Below are 21088 nucleotides of genomic sequence, written 5' to 3'. Positions count from 1 at the left end.
CAGGAAGGAGATAAGGAAGTACAGCAGTGGTGAAACCAAGGGGATGCCGTGCGTACTCTGTTCCCGAGTTCAGTCTGTTCCCGCTTTTTGCGTATGCGGACGACCTGTCTCTCATCCTGACCGACGAGGAGGCTATCGGGAATGTTCTCCAGGTAATTGAAAGCTACGGTAGGGTTTCTAATGCACAGATCAATAGAGATGAAAGCGCAGTACTTTTCGTCAACCTCATCCCGTCGTGCTCCGCACCCTTTGGTATTCCTGTGAAGAATGCCGTGCGCGTTCTTGGGTATGATTTCCTGCCTTCAGGAATATCTCCCAGCACCTGGGCACGTGTCCGTATGCGTAGTATTCCTGTGCTCCGGGACTTGAAAGAGCTTGTACTCCCCATTACCTGCAGAGCGCGCCTTGCTGCGTCTTGGTTTCTGAGTAAATATTGGTATTTAGCCAATATCTCCATCCCTCCGCGGACTACTCTTCAGGCCGCTACACGTGCGGCGTTTCAGTTTATCTGGGGCGGTTCAGTAGAATGGGTATCGAGAGGTCGTATGTATCGGCCTCGCGTAGATGGCGGCCTTTTGGTGCCCGATTTCAAATTGAAGTGCCTTGCCTTAGGTCTGCGCGCGATCTTTCAGGGTCTCCTAGAGCAGCGGCATCCTGCTCAGGGTCTCTAACTTTTCTGTTAGGACCCGACATTCGTTTTTTTTTTTCTCAGCTGACACACACTCGCCCGCGCTCAGAGTCCGTGGCTCCCCACCTGAAGGCATACGTTGTGGCAATGCGCAGCCTGCGAGCTTCTTTCCCTGATGATGACGTAACATCATGGCCCGTGCGGCGCCTTTACATGGCACTTCTTGCGTTTAATCGGCCACCCCCGAACTCGGCGCCTATTCAGCGCCACATAGCGTGGCGTACGACCACTGCTGGCTGGTTGGACGCCCGGCGGGCCAGTCTTCAGTGGCGCTTAGCGCATGACGTCTTGCCGCTGCGTGAGCGTTTTTCCCGTTTTGGTGTAACGTCACCCGGCTGTCCCTTCTGCGAGTACAGGGAGTCAGCAGAACATGCTTTCAGTTTATGTTTGTTGCCGGGTGCCCTGTGGCATCGTGTAGCAGGCCTCTATAGCCTGACGGAAGTGAGTGGAGCACAGTTCGTGGTCTGTACCCCCTCCCTGTCTCGCTGCGGGATAGGCGGCATTTTGTGCTCTTGGTGGTCGAAATCAACTACCAAGTGTGGATTTCACGCTGTCGACGAGTGCACGCGCAGGAGAGCCGCAGTGTGCAGGAGGTGATTCGGCTAGTTAACGCCGGTATTCGCAAAGTTCTTTGCAGGGAGCGTGCGGTGCTTGGAGCAGTTGAGTTTCACCGTCGCTGGATGACCTCTGACATCCTCTTCAGGGTGGACAATGGCAAGTTCCATGTTAATCTATGAGATGTCCACATCCTCGTGTTGTTCTCCCACTTGCAGCTTTCCAGTGTCATGGACTGTTGCATGGCGAAACGGACACGTATAGCAATCTCTGACCAGCCTTAGTCGCTGGGTGAGAGTTGGTATTCAGAATGTTGTTCGAGTCTATTTGAGATGCTGCAGGAAGCCTGCCCCTGTGGCCGGCCTTCCATTTGATGCCAATACACTCTCTCTCTCTCTCCCGAGTTCAGTCGTGGATTGTGCACCATTGGAGATGGACGGAGTATACGAAATGCACGCTGCCGTACAGCACCCGGCAACATCAGCGACAGATGGAGAAGTGCCACGAGGAGGACAGCACGGAGGCTCCCGGACCCGAAGTTATTGGAGCGCATTCAAGCTGGATGTTATAAAGAGACTGGATGAGGTCGGTGGCAACATCAGTGCAACTGCAAGAGCATTTGGTATTCCTCGCTAGGTGGTGGTGGTGGTGATAGGGCTTGCCGTTGTCGTCCTCGCCAGTGCGCGCAAGACTGGTTGAAAAGCCTGGACCAACTACAGGCCTGCACATCAGTTAACGACGTTTGCGTTCGCAAAAGAAGGAATCTGCCTTCCAGTGAGGAAAACAGGAGGAAACGAGCCAAGTTCCCTGAGATGGAGCAGGAACTGTCGTCATGGATATCGCTGCAGCGTGAGAGTGGCTTCCCCGTATGTTCCAGCACGATTAAGGTACGAGCTCAGCAAATATTAGAAGACGGACATGCTCAAGGACAAGGGTTTCATGCGTCGAACGGCTGGCTGGAACGGTTCTTGAAGCAGGCTTCTTCAAGAAGAACGGTTCAGGAAGAACGGTTCTTGAGGCACGATACAGGACAGTGACAAGTGTGGGACAGAAAGTGCCAGCAAATGCAGACTTGTTGTGCCAAAACTTTTTCACCTTTCACAACTCAGTCCTTGATGGTGTGCCTACATCCTGCATTGGAAACATGGATGAGACCCCTCTGTGGTTCGACATGCCACAAAGCAGGACATTCGACTTAAGGGCGTAAAACAAGTGACGTGCAAGACGACGGGGAAGGAGAAACTCAGGTACACAGTTGTTCTGAGTGCGATGGCTGATGGAACAAAGTTGAAGCCAATGATTATTTTCAAGGGGCTTAAGAACGTGCCAAAGTTTGAGTTCCCAAAGGAAGTCGTCGTCACTGTCGCAATGAAAGGAAGCATGACGGCAGAATTAATGAATACCTACAAGCAGAAAGTGTGGGGCGCCCGACCGGAAGCATTTTTCAAGCCAAAGGCCGTTCTTGTAATGAATAGCGCACCCGCGCACTTGAAAAACACTACGAAGACCAGCTTCAAACAGCACTATAACACGTGTCTGTCTGTCATTCCTGGTGGTCTGACACCACTTCTGCAGCCAGCTGATGTCATTTGGAACAGACTGTTCAAAGCAGCAATGAGGGATCGATGGTTGAATTGGCTTCGCAGTGGAGGAGTAGAGTTCACAAAAACAGGGAAACGTCGGAGTGCTTCGTACCTGATGGTTGCACAGTCGGTGAAGCAGGCGTGGGGAGAGATCTCTCAAGATTTAATTCAAGAGTCCTTCGTGAAGTGCGGACTGGTGGGGCACCAGGACGAGGAGAAACTGCACAGGTGCCTGCGAGAAACAATGATGTCTGGCACACCGCGCTTCGAGGATGACGACCGGTCGGGACTTAAAGACACAGAGAGCGACTCAGAAGATGAAGAAGACGAACTTCAGCTTCAAAATATGCTGGAGCAACGATGACCACAACCACAGAAAGACCAAAAACGGATGCAAAAGTACGAAGAACAGAAATAAAGTCTAGGAAGGGAGTTGCCTCAGGACAGAAGCCGCCGATATTTCGAACAGGGACTGTTCTTCTTCTGGGCACCGTCCTCATCATTGGCATGGTATTTAAAGGGTTAGGTGTAACGTGTTTAAAGGTTCATGCGAATTGTGTGTCAACAACCCGGAGGGAAGAAAGGGTCCGTACGGGTTTTTACGACCGGAGTGAATGGCCGCTTTGTTAGAGTGTGCAGGGGATTATGTGAACGAAGTCATCAGACTCCTGACCGGTTACAGAAAAATGGGGGTTCACGAACACGTGGACGAAATGGGACAATAGGCAAGAATTGGCAAGCATAGCGAAAGATAAGGGGGTTAGTGGTTGTAGTTTACCACGTTCACTGTCCGACATCTTTATTTTTCCCTCGATTTTTGCGGCATGCAGGAAAGTACCAAGTTTCCTAAGCCCAGAATTTTTTCAGCCTCGAGTTATGCGGCATGCCGGCTAAAGCGTGGGAATACGGTACTTGTCAAGTGGGGTCCCTGGTTGAGAAAAGCGCGCACACACACAGACACACACTCACATTTTCACACTCACAAACACAAAGTCTATTTTCACAACCACATAAATCCATATTATTCCTCAGGTCAATAATTATCCTACCATCGTCAAAAGACGGCACACACATGTATGCGAACGCAAAACAATAGGTCCTCGTTCCGGATGTAATAGTATATCGCCACTAGGCCGGCGCGAACCAAAAAAAAAAAAAAGAAAAGAATGCACGTTCGCTATAGGTTCCTTATTTTTTTCTTCTTCTTATATGCAGCGATCATTATACAGGAGTGAATTCACTTCGCTTTCCTTTTATTTCCTTGCACCCATATATTTTGCAAGAATACTATAGCGGCCCAACAGAGCAGTGCGCTCCCATCAACACGCCTTGGGCTGGCCTTACACACACACACACCCGAAGCCTTTTTGAATACATTCTGCTGTCGCCGGAATAAAATATTTATCGCGAGGGTACTACAATGTCAGCTCTGTTGCTGTTTAAGTGATAAAACAGTGCGCTCACACGGGGTAACGGATCGCGCGCATGGCGCATCCAAACCGCGACAACGGGCCCGCGCGCGGCTCGCGTGGGGCGAGGTTCGGGCGCACTGTTTTATCACTTAAACAGCAACAGAGCTGACATTGTAGCACCCTTGCGATAAATCTTTTATTCCGGCGACAGCAGAATGTATTCATAAAGGCTTCGGGTGTGTGTGTGTAGTGCCAGCCGAAGGCGTGTTGATGGGAGCGCACTGCTCTGTTGGGCCTCTATAGTATTCTTGCAAAATATATGGGTGCAAGCAAATAAAAGGAAAACGAAGTGAATTCACTCCTGTATAATGATCGCTGCGTAGAAGCACGACACCGTTTTCTTCGTGGATGTATAGCGAACGTGCATTCCTTTCTTTTTTTGGTTCGCGCCGGCCGAGTGGCGATATCCTATTACATCCGGAACGAGAACCTACTGTTTTGCGTTCGCATACATGTGTGTGCCGTCTTTTGACGATGGTAGGATAATTATTGACCTGAGGAATAATATGGATTTATGTGGCTGTGAAAATAGACTTTGTGTTCGTGAGTGTGAAAATGTGAGTGTGTGTCTGTGTGTATGTGTGTGCGCGCGCGCTTTTCTGAACCAGGGACCCCACTTGACAAGTAAGTGTTTGCCTTTTCGTGTGACACGAGTGATACATTTATGTACTGTTGCGTGAAATAGTGGTTTAAAAAATAAGGGTAGTCGCGTTTGCATTGCTGTCTGTAGGATAGGACGAGAGCGTTTTTAATGGAATTGCCTCGCGAACCTGGTGAAGTCTTTGTTTTGGGCAGGGTATTTTATGAGTGCCCGGTGCCGGCCCTGTTGTTGTTTGTTTGTTAGTATGTATCTGCCACGTTCGTAGCTTTGTTTTCTTTGCAAAAATTCAGACTTGATGGTAATCAGCTGTCTGAGTAGAAGTGACTTTCCCTGCTTGCTTAAGATAAATTGTGTGTCCTTTTTCTGTACTTTCTTCACGCAGGGACAATGCAATTGAGTATTTAGCATTATGCAATAATTATCTGATAGCAGAAATGGGTGTCTTTGTCACAGTTTATTATCGTGTGCCTCGTTATTATTTTTTTCTCTTATAGCTATGCGAGCCAAAGTGCGTGTAATTTTTCGCAGCTGTTTTCTTCTCTACTTTTACACAGAAGAAAGCCTCCTGGTAAAAGCTGAATAGTGTTCTATCAGTGGAAGTGGGGTTGTTTGTTTGATTTTGTTGGGTGTTCGATATCTTGATGAAGTAAGCAGTGCTTAATTTTGCAGTCATGGGTTTCTGAGCAGAAATGCTGGTATCTGAGCAAGGAGTAGAAATTCCTATATTTTTCTGCTCCCTAAGAAAATTTGTGCGTCGTTTTCCAAGCAGACCGCGTTTAGTTTACGCGAAATAGAAAAATGAAGCTGTGTATGCTCTATGATTTTCTGTCGCAGGCTTAGGCCTTTTCCCCGATGAGCAGCATGCGATGTTGCATGTCTGGACTTGTTCAGTAGTGTCTTGCTTGCTGCAATTTTTACCCTTCACTAATATCTCGTTGCTGTCATGTTGTGCTAGCCGTTGAGTTTCGCAGCGATAAGCGGTGATTCTCCTATTATTCTTGAGCGGTTCGACTTAAGCCTTTTTCCTGCTCACTTAAGGACATTTGTGTATCCCTGTCCTGTGCTTTCTTTACGCAGGGGCAATGCGACTGTGTATGTAGCATTATGCAAGAATTATCTGATACCAGACATGAGTGTCTTTTTCTTAGTTTATTAGCATATGCTTCAGTTTTTGAAGCCATAGCAATTCCAGCACAAGTGCGCACAATTTTTGCTGCTCTTTCCTCAAATCACTGCTTTTGCGAAGAAGAAAGTCGCATGGTAAAGCTGAATTCGGGAGAAGCGGCGTTCTCTGCTTGTTTGTTAGGTGTTGTTAGGAGCTTGGTATGTTGAAGAAGTATGCTGTTATTGGTATTCGTGCAGAAATGCTGGTATGTGAGCGCAGGATAGGTATTCCTGAAGCACGGCATCCTCAGTGTAGATTAATTATTTTGGATGCGAGTCTGCTTCACTGCATGACAAGGCTGAAATAGGAAGAGAGAAAAAATTGGAGCGCTTGATTAATAGCGATCCAAGTAACAGGGCAATTATAGTTTCCATAGAAAGTAGAATTTTAATAGGCTCCTAAAATTCTAGTTTTGTAGTAGTTTTTCTAAACTGCAATGCAATAATCATTTATATAGTGGGAATGCAATCATGTTCCCGTAAAGGCGTTCTGTCAAGTCCTCCGTCGAGCGCGAATAGGACTTTGCCCTAAGGCTTTCGCGCCTTTTTGCACTCAGGTGTAGCCTCAGACAACGAATGTATGAGCATAGAAAGGGTCATGTATTACATAAACCTGGTGATGATGTTGAGTGGACTCACTTATTATTTTAAAAGAGCAGTGATAGTTTACTGGTGTTGTGATTCTAATGACCATGATGAGCCATTGAGGTGAAAATCGCTAATATGCACGGTGCTTTTTTTGTTGAATTTTATTGTAAAAGTGAACGTCATTAAGAGTCGGACAAAGGAAATAACCTTACGGTTCAATAAATAATAGGAGTGTTTGTCTTTGCCGCTGTCTTCTTCTTCAGACAGGATGTGATGACGTCACACAGTCTGTAGCAATGCATTTTCTGCAGCACCGTTACTGGAAAAAAGTGTAGCAATAGAGAAATGGTGTGTATTGTCCTGGACAGATTTATGATGGGCACTGTTTTTGAATAAGAGGAGTGCGTGCGCTTAGAAATAGTTTGATGCTGGTTTTCTGCTTTGTTCAAGTGTTTCTTTTCGCTTTTTTCCCTCTTGTTGTCTGACAAACATGCGCTGACATGCCCAGACCTGTTCTGACATGCTTTCCTTCTACATGTAGTTTTTTTCTTTTTGAAAAGAAACATTCTTGACGATGTTGATAGTGCTGCCTTGAATGGGAGTAGTGCTATTCTTAGTAATTTTGCGATTCATTTAGTTCAGAGAGTAACTGCAAGGGGGACAGGTGCATGGCTTTATCCACTCCAGGAACAAAGCGTCATTATTAAGTTATCTTCCTGGCTCTCGAATGGGATGGACATGTCTCGATTAGCTCGTTGTATGTAGCCATTGAAGGTGTTAAGGATATTTTGTTCTTTTGCAAGTCTCATTTAGTAAGACTTTGGGAATGAAATGCTTAATTCCTACAATCACCTCTCATGTATGGTGTTTTTCTGCAATTGTTCCCTATGCAATCATTATAGTAGAATAAAGGAAATAATCTTGGGATAGTGATTCAATAAATAACAGGTCCCCTGTCTAGAGCGTACGCGTCCTTGAGCCACGCAGGTGCATGATGACGTCATACCGCGACTTTATTGTTTCAGGTGGACCTTGTCCAGAGGAGCATTAGTGGAAAGAAACAGTGTAGCCCTGAGACAATAGGACGACGTCACGACCAATGAGAAAGGTCTGCAGGGGGCGCAAGGAATCACTTCTCTCTTAAACACTGGCGGGTGTGGACGCGTTAATTCTGTTCCTAGCAATAGCGATGGCCGTTACTGGAAGAGCGTAGCTTCGGTTGGGGCTCTGTTTGCCTCTGATGGGTATGGACGTGTGGTTCGTCACTGGTGAATGGTGTTCGACAATGCAGGTGGATTTTGTGACGAGCGGATTTACAATGAGGGAATGTAGTGTACGTGTCCGATGATGGTGAGTGTCTTTTGACTCTGTTAAATGTTTCTCTGTGTTTACTTTCCTCTGTTGCCCAGCAGTCGTGTGATTTGTCCTTGTGTAATAGCGCTCCTGACATGGCCCGACATGCACGCTTTCCTGTGTTGACGCATCTAGCTTCGTATTTTTTTTTTCGACAAGGAACATTCTTGTCTTGACGATGTCGATAGTGCTGCCCTGAATGGGAATAGTGCTAGAACAATTCTTGATAATTTTGCGATTAAATTTGTTCAGAAATCAACCGCGAGAGGAACAGATGCATGACTTTATAGAGGAGTAAAAAGCATTACGATTCAGTTCTGCGCCTGGCTGTCGAACGGAATGGACGTGTTGTTCGGCGCTCCTCGTGACTGATGTGTTGTGTAACTAATTCTGTCGCCAACTTTGTCCCCGCTTTGTTTGCGATTATCATGCCCGTGCATGTCAGGCGCTGGTTGCCGTTGTCCAGGCATCCCCGCCATTTTCTATCTTCTTCTGCCTTGGGAACGAGAGTAGCACTGGCGTGATTCTTAATAATTTTGCCATGAAATTAGTTGAGAAAGTAACCGCTAGGGGGGCTGCTGATGCGTAACTTTACAGAAGAGAAAAGAGCATTATGAGTCAGTTCTGTGCCTGGCTGTCGGATGGAGCAGTCGCATCGTTCTGTGCTCCTGTTGTAGTGGGCTGTTTTGTTGTGTAACTAATTCTTTCGCACGTGATAGCTTTGTCCCCCTTTTTTATGATTTTCATGGCCGTGCATATCTGGTGCTGGTTGCTGTTTTCCGGGCATCCCCGCCATTTTCTATCTTCTTCTGCTTGGGAATGAGAGTAGCGCTGGCGTGACTCTTAATAATTTTGTCGTAAGATTAGTTGAGAATGTAACCGCTAGGGGGTGCAGCTGCGGGACTTTATACAGGAGAAAAAGCCATTACGAGTCAGTTCTCTGCCTGGCTGTCGGGTGGAGCAGTCGCATCATTCTGCGCTCCCCGTGACTGCTGTTGTGGTGGGCTGCTTTGCTTCTGTGCCTAATTCTTTTTGTTGTTAGCTATTGATGGTTAGCATATTTACTCTTGTTTTCCCAGCCTCTGTATTATGAATGTTTTTCTCCTTGCATGTCGAGAGCTGTCCTAACTTGCCCAGACATGCCACGATGATGTCACAGGATGTCCGGAACTTGTGGTCATAGCTGCGATGCTTTGCAACCTGCCTCTGTGCTCCGTCGCCCGGCGATGGTCAGCGGCCGTTCTGTACCGCTTTCTTCAAGATGGCGTCGTTGATCTTCAACTAAACTCCTTCTCCCAACTCTATCTCTATCTATTTTTTTTTCTTTTTTATGACCACGATTATCCGGAAACGCACAGGGTGGTCTGGACACGAGTTAGATGCTCCCGACTCCAATTAGTGTGATGACTCTCTGGAGGGTGCTGATTAATGTGGGGGTCCCAATTAGATCTAATTAATTAATTAATCGTGTCCAGAAGCCTTGTAGCGTTTCCGGATAGTCATGGTCATTCATTACTACTGACTAAACATACGCACATAGCAGGACAGTGGGGCTGCTGTCGTGACGAATTTACTGAGCAAGCAACCATGGAAAGATCACAGAAACTTTCCTGAGAGTCCCGTTCGTCGCCTGAGAAACATAGCCTTTCAGGTGGTGCTACCGTGTGACTGAACTGCGCCGTAGCGCTGATTGTGAAACAAATTCTGACGCTCCTCATACTTCTGGGTGACGATTCGCAGATTATGTGCAGAGGAAGATAAAGAAATAGATAATAATAATAATAATAAAATATGAAGACGTACACCCGCAGTGGCACGATTTTGCTCAACAACTGTTGGTGATAAGACTAGATACTTTCTTCACTTTCTGGAGATGTTGTGATATTTGGGAGTCCATTAAAGATGGAAGTGCACAGGAAGCGCGCCCGTGCGCGGAGCTCCGGCTGCCTCTGCGGATTGTATATAATGTGCGTTTATTTATTTCTTTCGTTTATTGATTGATTTGCTCGTTCTCATTCATGCTTATTAATCTTTGTAGCAGCTGGTAATAAGTGATCTGGGGTGCTGTACTGAGCTCAACCCCACATCTTTTTCCGTGTTGGCGTATGCATTACCGTACCTTATAGCTACTAAACTTTTGGAGCTTTTCTGAACGATACTTAACCAGCTAAACGACATAAAAACTATCTCCTTGACCTTTCGGACCCTCCAAGCTCCAACAGATGCAACTTATCGGCAGTGGAACCATAGTCATTAGATCCGAAGAAGAACTCTACGAAGAACGATACGGTAAAGGATGCCTTCAAATCCGAGCTCAGCAATGTTAGGCCAGCCATTTGAAATGAAAAGCGCGGTAGGCTTATCGTATTTCCGGAACCGTTATGGTCAACACATTTCCGGTCTACTAAATCTGCCCAATAGCACATAAGCCGCGGTGAAAAGAATGCCACAAAAGCGTATTGTATCCAGTTATTGCAGCGAATCCTCTCCCACCAGGCCATGCCAACCAATCCGCTGGAATGGATTCTGTCGCATTCCTGTGAACGTAGCTTTTGAATACGTTAGAATTCATGTGCATCCTTTATCAGACATAAAGCTACGTTCTTCAAGAATAAACTCCCGCATCTGCAAGTCGTCAGCATAAGTAAGTGACCGTCATTCATTCTACAGCATTCCATCACTTATCGCCCCCTCACCTATAGAAACGGGGCATCTCTCGACGAGGTAATCTATATCTTTCGAGCTCGGTGGTTGTCGACTTGTAGCGCGCCCCAGACGACACCCTCGGCGCAGCGGTGTTTTTCAGGTTGACTTTGCGCCGACTTTACACGGCTATTCTTGTCAGTTATCGGTCACTGAGAAGTTCCCGCGAAGATATAACTGCCCATTTCCTTTCTGGCCGCTCACGCCGTCATGCCAAGTGTCGTGACCGGATGGGTCGATCAATAGTGTAGAGACTGCCGCACAGCCTACTGCTGCCGTGCTGGATAAGTTTCATTAACGGCCCGTTCTCCCTGCGTGATACAAGACCAAGAGGTACACAAAGGATTATGTCCTTGAACTAATGACCGCTGGAACCATTTCGTCTGCACGAGCCTCGTAATAGTGGAAGCTGCACAAGTAGTGAACCGTGAGATACATGTTTGCAGGCGATATTGCGCCTAATCCTTTTTCTGCGTTGGTTGTACTAAGGATCGATGACTTGGAATTCGTCGCATGATGTGAAGTGATAAGAGGCAGAATTTAAAGGAAACGTGAGTAGGGAAGTAGTATAAGAGTAGCATAGAGGTGGAGTATAGAGAAGGACTATAGAGGAAAGTAGCGCAGGATAGAATAGGACGAGGCTGAGTAAGGATGCAACACACTTCAAGTGTTGAATATAGTCCAAAGGGCGGGGGGTGTCATGTTTATTGGTAAAAACGCACAACGGCACTACAACATTAAAAACAACTAAAAGCTTGACGTTTCGGGAAACCTCAAGCTATTAGTTGCAGCAAGGATCAGCAGTTGTTGCAGCAGATTAGTTGCAGCAAGCAGGGATCAAGGGAGGTTCAGGGAGGTTATCAAGCAGGGAGCTATGATGTCACGTTGTATCGTATGACGTAGAGTCACTGTGCAATTAACCTAACACATTGAAAAGCAGGTTCGTGAGCGGTGCTGCGGGACTTTGGAGGCCCGGCCCGATCTCCTGGCTTGACGTAATCAGGTTCTTGTGACGTCAACGGAGTCAGCTTCGCGAGGAGTCGACGTAGCGAGGAGCCGCGACGTTTAATTTCCCATTGAAAATTTGTCTCCTGCAGACACAACGCGGCGCTATACTTGCGGCGGCCCTCCACGTCACGGTGTGACGTCAGCATAACTCATCCGCTTATACGGCAGCTTCCTAGAGAGCAGCCATCTTGCCTGACGTCACCCGGTCGCCATTACAGCAGTGTGGGAGCGTCATGGCCGCGCCATAGTGATATGCGCCGAAACCAGACCCGCCGAAGGGGGATTTCTTGAGGGTGAGCAGATCTATGCCCTCTCGTGCGCGCTACTACGCTTCCTGCAACTGCGGCCAATCCCGCCGACATAAAATTATCTTGACTTAACACATACTGGTGATCCCGTGTCAATTTTCATGATATTTTCGTCTCTTCCCAATTAAACAATAACAGCAGCTACATGGATGACGATTGGATGAGATTAGATTTCCACATTGACAAGGCCTTCTTGGGATTCTAAATTCAACGTCCAAATCCGAGCCGTCAAGCTGTCTGTCAGACACAGAACCAGCTACTGCCGATGTCCTTCCCTTGCCACGTTGCATCTTCATTGCCGCGTTGTTTGCGTAGCATCGAGATCGGCATTTATTTTCTAAATGACCTTCCTTCTCATTGTTGTGGCAGGTTACATCTAGAAGACGGCAGTTATTTTCCGAATGATATGCGTTACCATAACGCGTCTGCACTCACTTTTAGGTGCTACATGCTTTCTTCTTGCAGATTCCTCTGCAGGTTCTCGCAACACATTCCCTCTGGGTCTTACATCACATTCCCCCTTCAGTCTATAGCCCTTCCACTCATTTCCTCACTCGACAAGTTCATTGCGTCAATAAACACTGCGTCGGCCGCTAATGCAATGACTTCTGCCTGTTGTATAATGTGAGGTCTTCACGCGCTAGTAGCTGCCACTGAATATTCCCTGACCTAATTCCAACCTGACCTAACACCCCCGACCTAGCCTTCTGACCTGTAGCATTCAATCCACCATGGTCGAGAAGTTGCTAGCCTTTTGATTTCAAAGATAACCTGTGAACACGTGTGTGACTCGCTTTCCTTTCTAACTGAGTGATTTAAGAGGATTCGAAGCTGTCCTAAATTTAATTCAGCGTAGGACAGGTAGTACAAAGGGTTCACTACTTGTTCACTACTTCAGCGTACGTAAGTGCGTTAGACCATAGCCTCCTATATTGACATTGACATTGACAAAGGAAGCCGACCGTCACGTCCGTTTCTGGCGTTCCGCCTTCCCCTACTCCCTATTGCTTCCCTTCCTATTCCCTATTACTATTACTTCCCTATTGCTCGGCGAGCAGAGCGTTTTGCCACGAGCGGCTTTGCGGTGCGGACTGTTTAAGTGGCGTGTTAATGGCACTGAGTGCTCCAAAATAAAATGCATGTATGGATTGTGAAAAATGACGTAAGGGATGATTCTCCGAATCCTCTGGCGATGTCGTTGCTTGCAGTTGAGAGACTGCGGGCGCTTCACTTTCGAACAAGCGGAGCTACTAGAGAGAGAGAGAGAGAGAGCTTTATTTGTACAAACATGTGAAATTGGCACAAACATTGGTTTGTGGGGAAAAAGCTGCTAGAAACAGCTTGACAAGCCCCACATACCAGCAGCATAAGCGGCAGAGAAAAGGAAGCAAGGAAACACATACAAAATACAGTACAATGATATATATTACTGAAAGTAAGGTGGACGTCCCCACCAACCTAGGAATATGAACATACTGCTGACTACAATATATATAATATAAAATATTATACAATAATATGCAATCGCCGATAATTAAAAATTTACATAAATGTAATTTCATAATTCCCTTGTAAAACAGTTTAATTTGTCATGATATAGATGTCATTTCTTTTTAGGCTATATGTAAGTTCTTCAGTAAGACCATACCTGTTTAATGTACTCGGGAGTGAATACTCGAGTGACTGGAACCCATAATTTGTTCGTGGCCGCGGAACATACCAATACTCGGGATGCCGAGTGGCCCGGGTTATATTATTTCTCTTTAATCTAGCACAGCCAGCGAGGGTACTTGTTTTTTTTACGCGACTGGGATCTTGCAGAGACTAAAATCAGATAGTCATAAAGCGACGGAAGAGTAGGAACCTTAAATTTGTGAAAGAGGTGAGAACAGTGATCTGTATACTGGAGACCACCGACAACGCGCAAGGCGTTTTTCTGTAGTGTAATTAGCTTCCGAGTGGTTGTCTTGCCGCCGTTTCCCCAAACTAAATAGCAATAGCGTAAATGTGAATGAAATACTGCGTTGTACAACATAAGCTTTTGCTGCGTGGGAAAAAGTTGCATTTTCTCAGTATCCTCAAGGCTCTACAAAATTTGACACGTACGCTTTCACATTGATAGTTCCACAACATGTGCTCGTGGAAGAAGACACCCAGTGTTTTAACCACCGACGTTAATTTTATTTCTGTATTTCCTAAACGCAACGGGAGCGGTGGATGGTGTATCGCATACTTAGGACGAAATAGGATGGCCTTAGTTTTAGAGCTGTTGATTTCCAGGCAGTTTGTAGACGACCACTTAGGAGCTTGCTTAGGACACTGTTTCCTTGAGCTATAAGGGTAGCAACGTTTGTTCCGGTCAAGAACAGGCTAGTGTCCTCTGCGTAGGGCACGTATTGTGTAGTATCGTCGATGTGAACTTTGTCATGAAAATGTTAAATAATAGTGGCCCCAAAATGCTACCCTGAGGCACACTGAGGCCCAAAATGCTACCCTGGAGAATATACTGAGGTGAAGCAAGTCCTTTGTCAATAGACACCTGCTGGGACCGGTCTGTCAGGTAGCTTTCTACTAGTTCCAGTGGAACACCCCTCACTCCACTATACGATAATTTTTGTATCAACGTTTCATGGTTAATTCTGTCGAATGCCTTAGAGAAGTCCACGAAAATGCTCAGCGTTAGTTTTTTTAACTCGAAGTTTTTCAATATAATTTCCTTCTGGTATAATAAGGCTGTCTCCGTGGGTTGACCCGACTTAAAACCAAACTGCAAGTCCGTAATAATAGAGTGCATACTAAAAAAACAAGAAAGCCTTTTAGATATAATTTTTTCTATGGCTTTAGAAAATACTGGCAATATTGAAATGGGTCGGCAGTTCTATATATTCTATATATATATATATATTCAAAAACAGATATTCCATATCTATTTTTGTCACCGCCCTTATGCAGTACTGTAACTTTCGCAGCCTTTAGCCGTCGTGGAAATATCCCCGTAGATATAACTATATTATAGATATGTACGAGATACGGCGCGAGGAGATCAATGGCATAAAGGACGGGATGCATCTTCAATCCGTCAATGTCTTCATTTTTACTTTTTTTCAGTCCTCCAAAGGTTGCAAGTACTTCACTTTTGTCGGTAGGATTGAGGATTATAGAGGGACACAGTGAATGGGGCAGATGGTTTAGAGCCTCAGCGTTATGTGAACGTCGGTCGAGTGATACGAAATATTTGTTGAAATTTTCGGCCAATGATTTTCCTCTAAGTGTATGACCGTCAACACTCATCTCGATGGTCCTATTTGCCTCCCTTGAGGGAGACACGATTGAGTTTATTTTTTTCCAGATTCGCTTAGGATCTACAGTGTCACTGAAGATACGTGCATAGTAATCACGTTTGACATTCTTGACCGTTTTGTTCAGGTTATTCCTAAACTTCTTGAAGGTTCTAAGTGCACTTGGATCACGGCTCTTTAGAAATACATGATACAACTTATTTTTTTGTTTTATCATACCAAGTATTTCACTGTTCATCCGGTCTTTGCGTGCCCGTTTTGGTTTTTTTAACAGACTTATATGGAAAATGTTTTTTGTATAAAAGGCGGAATTTTGAAATAAAGCGGTCGTACGCTTCATCAGGCAAACTTTCCGATAGTACCTCGCCCCAGTTCGTCAAAAGAATCTCGTTGCGAAAGCGTTGGAGGGTTCTTTGCGAGATATCTTGATACTTTATCGTGGATGGGGCTGCCCTTACCCTAAGGTACCATTTCGGCGACAAGAAACGTAGGTAGATGATCGCTGATTGCGACATCTATGCACCATTCGAATGGATTCATTCGTTGGATAAATTCATTCGCTCGTCTCGTTAGCCCTCTGTGTAGCCCTCTGTTGCCGACTATTCATGGTGCACTAAGGAAGCGCCAACATAACACGGACAAGAGAGGAAAGACGACAACAAGCGGTACTCACTACTTTTAGTGGAAGAACCACTATGCTACTAGATTCTTCTGCATAAAGTTACGAGTAGCTTATTGTCGTCTTTCTTGTCTGCGTTTTATTTTGGCGCTTCGTTAGTCAACCATGGACATATTTCCTTTGAATACGAAATATTTTGAGCTCCCGTTCATTTTGACCATCCTTTATGTATTTCGTTTCGCCAAACTATAAAATAGTTTCCTCACAAGGCGCATGAAAATACTCTTATTACACGTCCACACAGTCATACAGTGTGCATCCCTTAGGAAGCAATAGTTATCTAGAAGGTAGTACATCTAAATAATACGTACGTTTTACTACATACCCTTAATACTATGACAATAGTTTATTCTGCTCATCGGTTTCACAGAGCGTGCAACTTGTCTGAATGGCGTTTAGTCGTATTATACAAAGCTAATCGGAATCAATTAAATCGCTGCATGTTGAGCTGTGACGTGAGTGTCATTGCCAAGAAGTTGCGCTCTGCCTTCCAGGAGGGACGGAAAGATGCCCCAAAAAGATGATGATGATGATGATGATGAAAGGAAAGAAATACTGTGATCAGTAAGAAATACTGAAGAAAGGTATCGGGCCACTACATCCAACGTGCCATTACATCCAACGAATCGTTACGTCCATCGATGGATGGAAAGGCTCGTTGGATGTAACGGCATGGTATGGATGTATCGACACCATGGACGTAAAAGGACGAGGGATCTAATGGCACATTGGATGTAAGCGTTCCCCTTTTGTGGGGACCCCAACAACAACAACAACAACAACAACATAGATGAATGGATGATGATGATGATGATGTGGGATGTTTCCCTGCGCTGAGTGCAGGACCCTACCCCATTCCAAAAAGGCTCGCGTGAAAGGATGACGAGGGAAGGAAATCTCTACAGTTCGTGAAGGAGGCCGGTGGCCCTCAGAAAGGAAAGAAAATCGCCAAGTGCACGACACTGATGTCCAGGGTTACTCCATAGGCCGAGAACTTTGCAGATGTTGAATGGCCTCTGATCCAGCATTTCAAGTTGACATTTAAAGGCCCGTCGCTCGCGTACGTACTGGCTGCAGTCTTCGAGAACGTGTCGGATTGTTGCCGGGAAACCACAAGTTGTACACAGCGCCGTGTTGCTGTGGCCCAGCCTATACCGGAGTGCAGGGGTGAATGCGACGCTAAGTTGTAAACTACGCACGAGAGACGTAAAGAGGCGAGGGAAACCGCCTGGCATTTCAAATAAAAGCGTTGGGTCAACAGCATACAGAAGCGACCACCGGGTGATGTCATGACACCATTCCTCATGGGCCCAAGGCGACGTCAACGCGGACAAGAGGGAGCGCCTATCCCCATTCGAAAGTATGATGGGCACTGCTGAGCGGCGATGGTGAGCCGCAGCAGCTGCCCGATCTGTACTTCATTGCCTCTTATGCCAATGTGGCTAGGACCCCAAGGCGGCGCCTTAAAACCGTGAAAGTGGGCGTTTTTGGGCGAATTTGTTATTCAACTTTCCTGTTCACTCTTTTCTTGAATTTCCTACTTTTCCTCTGAAAATCTGAGTTGCAACCATAACGCAGGATAAACAGCAGCAAAAAGTGCCCTCTTCTCTTTCTCCCGTGGAAAACGTGTTGTTGAAATGTCTCACGGGAATTGTTGACGTGCTTAGCACCGTTCCTTACCATCAAGACTATTTCATAAAAGAGTTTGCAACAGCGTTTTGTTACATTAAGCTGTTTTGTTTTTATGCTACCACATGAAAATACACACATCACACACTCGGCAAAACACCGACATTGATAATGCGCCGCAGGTAAGTGATGATATTGTAGAGGAAGTGGCGTTTCCGCTACTGACCGGCGATGATGGAATGCCCCAGCGGGCAGATGGTCGTGGCCTCACGCTAGGACGGTGCCGGTACTATGCCGATGACACTGTAATCTACTCAGGGATTAGCTGTTGTGAAGGCCAGCTGAAACTAAACCACTGCCGGAATAAAATATTTAATATTTCCACAAACTAGATGAGGCCTTACTGCAGACTATTCTATATGCTTATTCCAAGACAATTTCGCGTTTACGTAAACGCAGAGATAACCCGTTCGAGCAGGAATCCTCCTAGTTATGGCCATAGCTATAGGCCTGTTTTTTCCTAGTCACGTTCATAAAGGCTGTTTTGGAATTATTGATGTCCATTTGCAGTCCTCGCACAATTCCAAAACAGTCTTTATGAACGTGACTAGGAAAAAACAGGCCTATAGCTATGGTTATAACATAGGAGGATTCTCGCTCGAACGGGCAACCGAATACAAGTACCTCTGCGTTTACGTAAACGCGAAATTGTCTTGGAATTAGCATATAGAAATAGTCTTCAGTAAGCCCTCATCTAGCTTGTGGAAATTAAATATGTCACTATGGGGGGCACCCTCAAGCGTGAAACTGTTAGCTCAGACATTCACCCGCCCAATTCTCGATTATGCTTGCCCCGTATATGGGCACCGTTTACGAAAGAAAATTTTGAAAATTAGCCTGAGCGTGTTATAAAAGCACTCAGTCGGTCTCGGCTCTAAGAAGAAAACAAATTTCCTGTCGTTCGACAAACACGTCACTATAAACCGATTAAAAGGCTTTTACCATATAATACACCGCACACCCAACTGTTTATTACTCTCCTCCTCTACGTTGCTGCAGAGAACAAAACACGTTAGGCACATCAACCCTATTCCGGCACATATCTTTCCTACCCAGGTGGATCGAGGACTGGAATGGACTTCCGCAAGAAGTAATATATACCATGCACTTCAGTTGAAAAGTTTGTATCTGCCTTAAAGCAGCACCTGGCAGATTGTCCTGGCAGATTAACGACTTGTTAAAAATAGAAAAAACAACAACAAGAACAACAACAAGAAAACTACATACAAACAAAACTTAACTACAGTTTCCCATGTGCGTCGTATTTTAGTTAGATATTTTATTGTGTTATGTGTCACAGTCGATGTAGATTGTTGAGATATGCGAGCTAGATTTATGTTTATTTATGCTTCGGCACAGAGCTAGGCTGGCAGTATTGGCAGTACACGGGTAATAAATCTCGTCAGTGCAACGAGTTCAGTCGTACTATATGATATTCTAACGGAGCAGCCTAATTAGAAGCTCACTGCTACAAGATCAAAGTAATTGCAGGAGTAGTGGGTATTTGTGATACGGAGAACTAGGACACGCGGGCTTAGCAGGGATACATGCATCGATTTCGAGACGGTAGGCTATATTTATTCACGCAGAGCTCTTTCCGGTAGGTTCGCCGTTGTTGACTTAGTTAGGATAGTCCATAGGATAGGACATAGGATAGGACATAGTTAGGATGGCATATACGCAAACTGGCTGGTGGGCGAACTCCATCATACTTGAAGCCTTATACACTAGTGATTTCCAGTCTTGAGCTGGAAGGAGCTGACTAGGGTATAACTGAGTCATACCCTAGTCAGAGCGGCATAAACGGCTGTAACTTCTCCGGTAGAGCACGCTCCTAATGGTGGTTAGGATGGTTGGTTGGGAGCGTGCTACCAGTGTTGTACCCATTACCGAAATATGGTATCGCGATACCGATACTCGTTACTTGAGTAAAAAGTATCGAAATAAAAGTAACGCGTTTACTAAAATATAGTAACACGATACTTTGCGCGATACTTTTGTTGAAAATCAGGCATCATCAAATCAAGGCATCGCAAACGAATTCACAAACGTAACCAATGGATAAATCGAAATTTTTTATCGATTATTTTTAGTCCGCCCAATCCAATCCAATCCATACATTTAAAACGTAGCATTTCACGTTACAGTAAAAAAAGTACGTGAAAGAATTAACTGTACAAGTCTGAGATCTAAATTGAGCGCCCTCTGTAGGCAATTAAAAATCGAACTTAGGAATGTAAAAAAGAGAGTTCGTTACCACAAATTTTTCATGAGAAACGAACCTTCTAAATTCTAGAGGCAGGTAACTGGAAAGAGTGGAGCAGAAATCAAGCTTCGCTCAGAGAACGAAATAATTGACGACGCAAGCAGAGTGGCTTGCATCTTGAACACTAGTTATTTCCACAGCGTTTTCACGAAGGAGAACAATCGGAGTACTAGCACAGTTGAGCCTATGCAGAGTTGTATCTCGGATCCTTTATTTTTGGGGGAAGGTATTTTAAACCAACTCAATATAAGAAAGAGCTGTGGGCCAGAAAACATACCTAACGAATTTTTGACGCGTTATTCGCTTTGGTGTGCCAGATATATGCAGCTAATTTTCCAAAAGTCTTTTGAAACTGGTCAGATTCCGTTTGAGTTTAAAATTAGTGAAGTAATCCCAATTTTTCAAACAGGACACACATTGCTCCCTTGTAATTGTCGACCTGTAGCATTAACAGGCAATGCGTGCAAGATTATGGAGCACGTGCTCTGTAAGCACACTATAACACATTTAGAAAAATATGGTTTACTGAATCCACGACAGCACGGCTTCAGACAGGGGTTTTCAACCGTGACACAACTTACAGAATTTTACCACGATTTGGCAAAGGCAATCGATGAAGGTTTACAAGCTGATGTTGTGTTTATTGATTTCGCTCGTGCATTTGACTCCAGTCCTCACATGAAATTGCTGAGTAAACTATCTACAGGGTTAGTCTAGCAAACGTTGCACATTTCAATAGCATCGTAAAAATAGAGGACTGGGCTTATCCCAACCCAAACTTTGAAGACTGATAGTCTTTTGTCTGAAGTTTTATTGGAATTTTTTGTGAGCACTATGTTCATGTAAAAAGAAAATTAGAGATCAAGCAAAATCTCGCCCCATGCATTTTCAATGGCCTATCTCATGCAAATACCTCCATTTTTTCTTGTGTCTGCTTCACATTCACATCACCTCACACAGGCGGCGCTGTCTACAGCGATGTGACATGGTGACTCTCTGATGTTATGCACTAATCCTCTTATTCCGTATGTTGGCGCCACCTGTGTGTGGTGCAACGAAAATGAAGCGCACACAAGGGAAAAAGGCGGCTTTTGAGTGGAGATAGGCCATAGAAAACGCATAGAGTGAGATT

At 45.3% G+C, this 21088-nt stretch overlaps 1 protein-coding gene across 3 annotated transcripts in view; it reads right to left on the bottom strand.

Moving 5' to 3' along the window:
* Positions 1-21088, bottom strand: part of LOC135394668 (hemicentin-1-like) — a 424972-nt gene that overhangs the window by 88035 nt on the left and 315849 nt on the right. The gene's annotated exons all lie outside the window — the stretch shown is intronic.

The sequence above is a fragment of the Ornithodoros turicata genome, chromosome 5 (genome assembly GCF_037126465.1).
Source record: "Ornithodoros turicata isolate Travis chromosome 5, ASM3712646v1, whole genome shotgun sequence".
NCBI lineage: Eukaryota > Metazoa > Arthropoda > Arachnida > Ixodida > Argasidae > Ornithodoros > Ornithodoros turicata.
The sequence above is the reverse complement of the archived record's forward strand: the minus strand, read 5'-3'. Positions and strand labels throughout refer to the sequence as shown.